Source organism: Nannospalax galili, unplaced genomic scaffold (genome assembly GCF_000622305.1).
Source record: "Nannospalax galili isolate Female #2095 unplaced genomic scaffold, S.galili_v1.0 scaffold199, whole genome shotgun sequence".
Lineage (NCBI taxonomy): Eukaryota > Metazoa > Chordata > Mammalia > Rodentia > Spalacidae > Nannospalax > Nannospalax galili.
Genome location: NW_008343559.1, coordinates 160,572 through 168,014, shown reverse-complemented (window position 1 = coordinate 168,014; position 7,443 = coordinate 160,572). Strand labels below are relative to the sequence as shown.

At 43.0% G+C, this 7,443-nt stretch overlaps 1 pseudogene; it reads left to right on the top strand.

The window, feature by feature from the left end:
- Nucleotides 1–1,872, top strand: part of LOC103739382 — a 7,045-nt pseudogene extending 5,173 nt beyond the window's left edge.
- The last annotated feature ends 5,571 nt before the right edge of the window (nt 1,873–7,443 follow it).

Sequence of the window (7,443 nt, the reverse complement as noted above, 5' to 3'; positions counted from 1 at the left end):
ATGAAAAGGACAATACAACACAACAAAACCTCTGGGACATGCTGAAAGTGGTTCTTAGAGGGAAGTTTATAGCTCTAAGAGCCTACATCAAAAAATCATAAAGAACACAAATAAATGACTTAACGTTGCAAGTCAAGACACTTGAAAAGCAACAGCAAACAAAACCCAAACCCAGCAGACAAGAAGAAATAACAAAAATCAGGGCAGAAATTAATGAAATCAAAACAAAGAAAACAGTACAAAGAATAATGCATCCAAGAGGTGGTTCTTTGAAAAGATAAACAAGATTGACAGACCACTAGCCCAGTTAACCAAAAGAAAGAAAGAGCACCTCCAAATCAACAAAATCAGAGATGAAAGGGGAAACGTCACAACAGACACCAGAAAGATACAGAACATTACTCAACAAAATACTTGCAAACAGCTTTACAGACACAGTTCCAGGGGATCTGATGTCCTCTTCTGACCTCCGTGGACACTCGACACAGGTGCACTTACATACATGAAGGTGATACACTCGTACACATAAGATAAAGTAATAAATAAAATATTTTAATACCAGTTCAGAGTTTGGCACTGCTGCCCTTGAGTGGTACATCAACTGTCACCTGGAAGCTGGGCTTGGAAGGGCTCATCTTAACCGGAAGCTTTGGGGCCTCTAGCTGCAGGGCAGTGAAATTGGACTCATAGCATCACCTCTGTTTTTTTGGAGGGGACGTCTTTTTGAGACAGGGTCTCCCTGTAGCTCCAGCTGGTCTGGAACTGCCTCTGCCTCCCGAATGCTGGGACTAAAGGCATGCACCACCACGTCTGACTCGCATAGCATCATCTCTTGCAATGCTCAATGAGAATTACCTTGCCCTAGCTTCTTCCCCGCCATTTGCCAGAGAAGCCAGGGAGCCCAGAACTGGCCAGTAACAGGCCAGATCGCGCCCTGTGGTGACCACGTGATCTGCAGATCCGCTGATTTCTATTAGACTGATTTTGTATCCTGCTACTCGGGTGAAAGTGTTTATCAGATCTGGTGGACTCTTCAGGGTCTTTTAAGTGTTGAATCATGTCATCTGCAAATAGGGATACTTTGACTTTTCCTTTTCTTATTTTCAATCCCTTTTCCTTCTTTTCTTGCTCCAGCTAAGACTTGGAGCACTATGTTGAATAGGAGTGGACTGTGTGTACCTTAGTCTCAGTTCAGATTTTAGATGAAAATTTTTCTGGTTTTCCCCACTTGGGATAATGTGGGGTTTATTCTATGTAGCTTTTATTATGTTTAGTATATTCTTTCTGTTCCTAGTTTCTTTGGTGATTTTATTATGAAGGAATGTTGAATTTTGCCATCTTACCCCACCCAGAATGACAATCATTAAGAAAACCACAACACTTTCCCCATGGCAATGCGTCTCTCGGTGAGAAGCTCGCATCTGAGCTCACAGCCTTGCGTCCAAGGGCCAGAAGCAGTCTGAGCAGATCTTTGGATCAAGAAGACAGCCTCAGCCGTGCCGCATTACAAACGCAAACAAGAAAACGGCCTCATCAAGGTGAATGAACCGGCGTCCCCGGGAGACAACGATCGAGCTGCACATACCCTGCAGTGCAAGTTACTGGAACAAGGAGCAGTTTGCGGCCATGGACATCAGTGTCCATGTGAAGGGTGGTGGTCACGTGGCCCAGATTTGTGCTCTTCAACAGTCCATCTCCAGAGTCCTCATGACCTATTACCAGAAATATGTGGACGAGGCTTCGAAGGAGATCAAAAGGCATCCATATGCAGTATGATCGGACCCTTGCTGGTAGCCGAACCTGGTCTCTGTTGAGTCCAAAAAATTTGGAGGTCCTGGTGCGCATTATGAAGATCAGGGTTCACCTTTGTAATAAACATTGTGGGATTGGGAAAAAAGAAAAAGGAAAGGAAGAGAGGGAAGGAGGGAGGGAAGGAAGGAGGGAGGGAGGGAGGGAGGAAGAGAGGGAGGGAAGGAGAGAGAAAAGAAAACAAATGCTGGTGTGGATGTGGACAAATGGGAACTCTTATATACTGTTGGGAGTAATGTAAACTAATTCTCCCATTATGGAAGTCCTCATGGTGGTTTCTCATAAAATTAACAATGTACCGTCCAGAAAACCCAGCTATATCTCCCCTATTTACTCAAAGGGCACCAAGTCAGCATATCACATTGGTATTTGCACATCAATGTTTATTGCATCACTCAAAAAAGTTAAATTATGGAGCCAACTTAGGTGTCTACCAACAGAAAAATGGATAAGGAAAATATGGCATCTACACAATGGATTTTTTTTAGCTATAAAGAACAAAGTTATGTCATTTTCAGGAAAATGGATGCAATTAGAGATAATCGTATTAAGCCAATTGCACAAAGACAACTATTGTATGTTTTCTCTCATTTGTGATTCCTAGATTTTATGTCGGTACATAAACTGCTGTGTGTGTGTGTGCGCATGTGTGACTTGAAAGTAGAAGTAAAGCCGTCTAAAGGGACAAACAAGAGAGACAAGAAAAGTGGGGGAGCCGAGCGTGGTGGCGCATGCCTTTAATCCCAGCACTTGGGAGGCAGAGGCAGGCAGCTCTCCGTGAGTTCGAGGTCAGCCTGGTCTACATAGTGAGTTCCAGGCCCATTGGGGCTACAAGGAGACTCTGCCTCAAAAAGACAAAGAAAGAAGAAAGAAAAAAAAAAGTGGAGGTAGGGAGTGTATGCTTCTGACTGATTTCCAAAGTGGCTACGTTAGTTTATATTCACATCAACAGTGAGTAAGCATTTCCTTTCCCCACATCCATGCTAGAGTTTTTTTGTTATTTGCAGTCTTTTAAAAATATTTTACGTGTTATTTTATTTTATGTGTATAAGTGTATTGCCTGCATGTATGTAAGTGTATCTGTGTTGTCCAATGCCTGTGGAAGTCAGAAGAGGATATCAGATGCCCTGGAGCTGGAGTTACAGGTGGTTGTTAACTGCTACATGGGTGCTGGGAACCGAACCTGGGTCTTCTGCAAGAGCAGCCAGTGATCTTAACTGCTGTGCCATCTCTCCAGCCCCATTGTTGGTATTCTTAATCATAGCCATTCTGACTGGGTTAGATGGAAGTTTAAAGTAGTTTTAATTTGCATTCCCCAATGGCTAAGGATGTTGAATGCTTTCTAAAAGGTGTTGTCTAGCCATTTGTATTTCTTCTTATGAGAACTCTAAGTTTAATTTTATAGCCCACTTAAATTGGGTTGTTAGTTTTCTTGGTGTTTAGTGTTACTGAGTTCTTTGTATATTCTCATCACTAATCCTCTGTCAGTTGTATAGCTGGTGAAAAATTTCAGGCACTCTGTGAGCTACTGCCTCTTCACTCAGATGACAGTTTCCTTTGCTGTACAGATGCTTTTTAATTTCATGAGATCCTATTTGTTGATTGTTGGTCTTATTTCCTGTGTTAGCAGAGTTCTATTCAGAAAAGCACTACCTATGCTGAAGTATATGTTGAAGTACACTCACTACTTTCCTTTAACAGTTTTAGAGTATCAGGTCTTAGGCTAAGGTCTTTGATCCATTTGGAGTTGACTTGAGAGATACATATTTTCATTCTTCTGCATGTTGATATCCAGGTTTCCCAGCACCATTTATTGAAGGTATTGTCCTTTCTCCAATGTATATAGTTGGTACAGGTAGTTGTAGTTGCATGGACTTATATGTGAGTCCTCTATCGCTTATATTCCCGTCAACGGCAAGTAAGTCCCACTTTCCCCACATCCATGCCAGCATTTGTTGTTGTTGGGAAACTGACCAGAATGGGAGTTGGGAGGACCACATAGAGCAATGTGGCAGAGGAACTAGAGACATGGAGAGGGAACTCACTGGGGTCAGAGGAGCAGGTGATGTGTGGAAACAGAGTCTGGGTAGAGTGGGCTAGAGTCTTGGAGGGGTGGAGACACTTGCCTGTGTTAGAGGGACCATGTGGAGTAATGTGGCAGTGGGAATGGAGGCAGGGTGGGGGGATAGAACACATTTGGGTCAGAGGAGCAATACCCAAAATCTTTTTTTTAATTAAGATTGTAGACTGGAGAGATGGTTCAGCAGGTAAGAGCACTGGCTGCTCTTGCAGCAGACATGGGTTTGAATCCCAGCACCCACATGGTGGCTAAGAGCTGTCTATAACTCTAGTTCCAGGGGATCCAATGCCTTCTTCTGTCCTACAAGGGCATTATATGACATGGGTGCACTTGCACACATACACACAATACAAGCATACACATAAAATAAAAATAAAGCAAAAATAAATAAATAAAATTAAAATTGGGCTGGAGAGATGGCTCAGTTGGTAAAATGCTTGTCTCACAGGCATGAGAACTTGAGTTTAATTTCAGAACCCATGTAGAAAAGCTGGGCTTGTTACCACATGCTTGTAATCCCAATACTGTGGTTGGGGAGACTCTGGCAAGCCAGCCTAGCCTACTTACTGAGCTCCACACCAATGAGAAACTCTATCACAAACAAAACAAACAATGAACAACAAAACCAAGATGGATGGTACCTGAGAGGTAACACCTGAAGTTGGCCTCAGGCCTATACATACATGTGCACACACAAACACCTACACAAAATTTTAAAAATATTTTTCAAAGTTTGAGGCCAGGTGTGGTAGCACATACATTTAATTCCAGTTTGAATGAGGGTGGTCTACCTCCTGATGAGTTGTTGGTCAATGAGGCCCCTGAGGCCCCCAAAACAATGCAAGCTATTGCCATTGCTCTTGGAAGCTTGTCAGAATTGGATAGTAAGATGCTGCTGAAGACATCTCATGCTTTGGTTGTAGAACATCAAGAAATCAAGCAGGGACTGAGCTCAAAGCAGACTTTCATATTGCCATGGTGATGTGTTGGCTGCTGGGAAAGGATTATTATCACTTACTCACAGTCAGCTTGAATCCTGCATACTACACTTCTGACCTCCCAGGCAAGATAGGCCAATGGTGTAATAGTGGCATGACTGTTATGGGGTAACCAACCATTTTGTGGTTGGATTTGAGGCCCACTCCACAGGAGGGAATTCACATCTGGCACTATAAACCTGGTTTTTAAAAATCCAACAAAAGCCGGGCGTGGTGGCGTACGCCTTTAATACCAGCACTTGGGAAGCAGAGGCAGGTGGATCTCTGTGAGTTCAAGACCAGCCTGCTCTTCATAGTGAGTTCCAGGACGGCTGGGGCTACAGGGAGACCCTGTCTCAAAAAGACCAAAAAATAAAAATTAAAAAAAAATTAAAAACCCAACAAAATACATGGAGGGCTAGAAAAATGGCTCAGTGGTTAAGGGCAATGACTGCTCTTGCAGAGAACCTGGGTTCCATTCCCAACACCCACATGGTGGCTAACAACTGTCTGTAACTCCAGTTCCAGGGGGTCCAATGTCCTTTTCTGACCTCCGTGGGCACTGCACAACACGGGTGGACTTACATGCATGTAGGCAATACACTCATACACATAAAATAAAATTTAAAAAATAAAAATGCACATGATTGGGGAGGTCATGGGTGTGAAGGGGGAACCGACTATGGTTGTGTTGTGAATTGGACATGATGTGCGTATTTCATTACCTTCTACGTATTTATGCTCACACTCATAGTGTGACTGTCAGCTTTGCTCAGTCAGAGGAGCCTCTTTTTGCAACGTGCAGCAGTCACTTCAGAGTCTTATAACTGGTCAAAGTGCTGAGAATAAGTGACTGTTTGAGTGCTCTGCTCCAAACGGTACAGCTGTGTCCTCACCTCCAAGGCTTATAGAATATAATAGGAGCCGGGCAGAAAGGATATAAGAGCCAGAGAAAAGGATGAAGTCTTGCAGAATGCTGTCTTCTGGCAATTACACCCTTTTGCTATCAGCAGCTGTTATGATCTGCACAAGACCTGTAAGGCTGGACTTTTCAACATTCTGTCCTGATGAAGAGAGAAGCTCCTAAGACCCTGCTCCTCCCTGAGGATGTATAGGCAGCTGGTAACTAATAGGGGGAAGCACAGGAAGCCCCTCCCCTCCTTGAGGATCTAGAAGCAATTAATTGTTGCTGGGAAAGGGAGAAATTTTCTTCAGTGGTGTAACCACTGGCAAGCAGCCCATGCTCTTGTCAACCCCTCACTCATACTCCTGTAAGTAACCCTAATAAAAACTCATTGGTTCATGATGTTTGAGCAGATGGAAGTAGCTCTAACATCTTATTTGGTTGGCTGATGGGAATAGTTCTAACATCTTACTTGGTTGACTGAAACTTGGACTCAATGGCCCTCCATTCAGTAGGAATGAGATGCCAGCATTTCCAAGGCAGTGTGGAGGTAGGACCTCAGAGGCTTAGGAAGAAAGGAAAATCAGTCTATAATATGCATACCCATATCCTAACACATCTTCCAAGATGATCCAACAGATCCTCCCTAAACAAAATCACTGAAAGATAAATGGGTTAAGGATGCCTGCATTCTTTAAAATTCATTTAGATATGGCCCTTGGGTCATCACCCTGATTTTGATGGGGTTAAGGAATCCTGAAGCAACAGGGGTCCTGAGACAACTAAAACCAGGTGGCCATATTTATCATGAAGAGCAGCAGGAACATATTAGTAATCAGATTACTCTGACCCTCAGGGATCCAAGTAGTGGTTTATTTCATCACAAAGTAAAAACATAAATTAGCAACCTACTAAAACCTTGCTGGTCTGTATTAGGAGTCAACAGACTCTAGCCTTCTGTTTATTTTATAGATAATATTTTATTGGAATGCAATCATACCCATTCACTTACATGTTTTCTGTGGCTACTTCTCTACTACAATGGGAAAGCTGAATATTTCTAACGAAGACACTTTGACCTTGAAAGCCTAAAATATGGACTATCTGGCCCTGCACAGGAGAGATCTATAATTCATACAACTGGAAAATGTTTGGATCTGATGACTAAAGACCTGGTTTGAGTCACTGAATTGAGTCATGACCTCTCACCCAGTTTAGGCCTATGGAAATTCATAGACCCATCATTCCCTAGATGAAGGGGCAGGATTATGCAGCATTGCCAAAGGATACAGGAAACATTTCTCCAAGACTTCCCTGCAGAGCTCTGTAGTCATTTACTAGAGTGGCCAAGCATGGGAAAAAAGGAACTACCCAGATGACTAAGAGATCACTAGACACTGGCTCTGAATTGATGCTGATTTGTAAGGATCCATTTGTGCCACCAGAGTTGAGGCTTAGGGGAATATGGAGTCTTGTCCCCAATCTCTCTCAATGTGGCCCTGGTACATCTACAAACCCACTCTGTAGTTATTCTATCAGCTCCTGAATGTATAACAAAAATAATTGTACCTAGAGCCCAAATTAATCCTCATGTTAGCTCTCTGAAACACAGAAGAAGGGTGACTTTGGAAGAACTAAGTGCAATCTCTTAGAATGTCTTCTCTCTTCCAAGA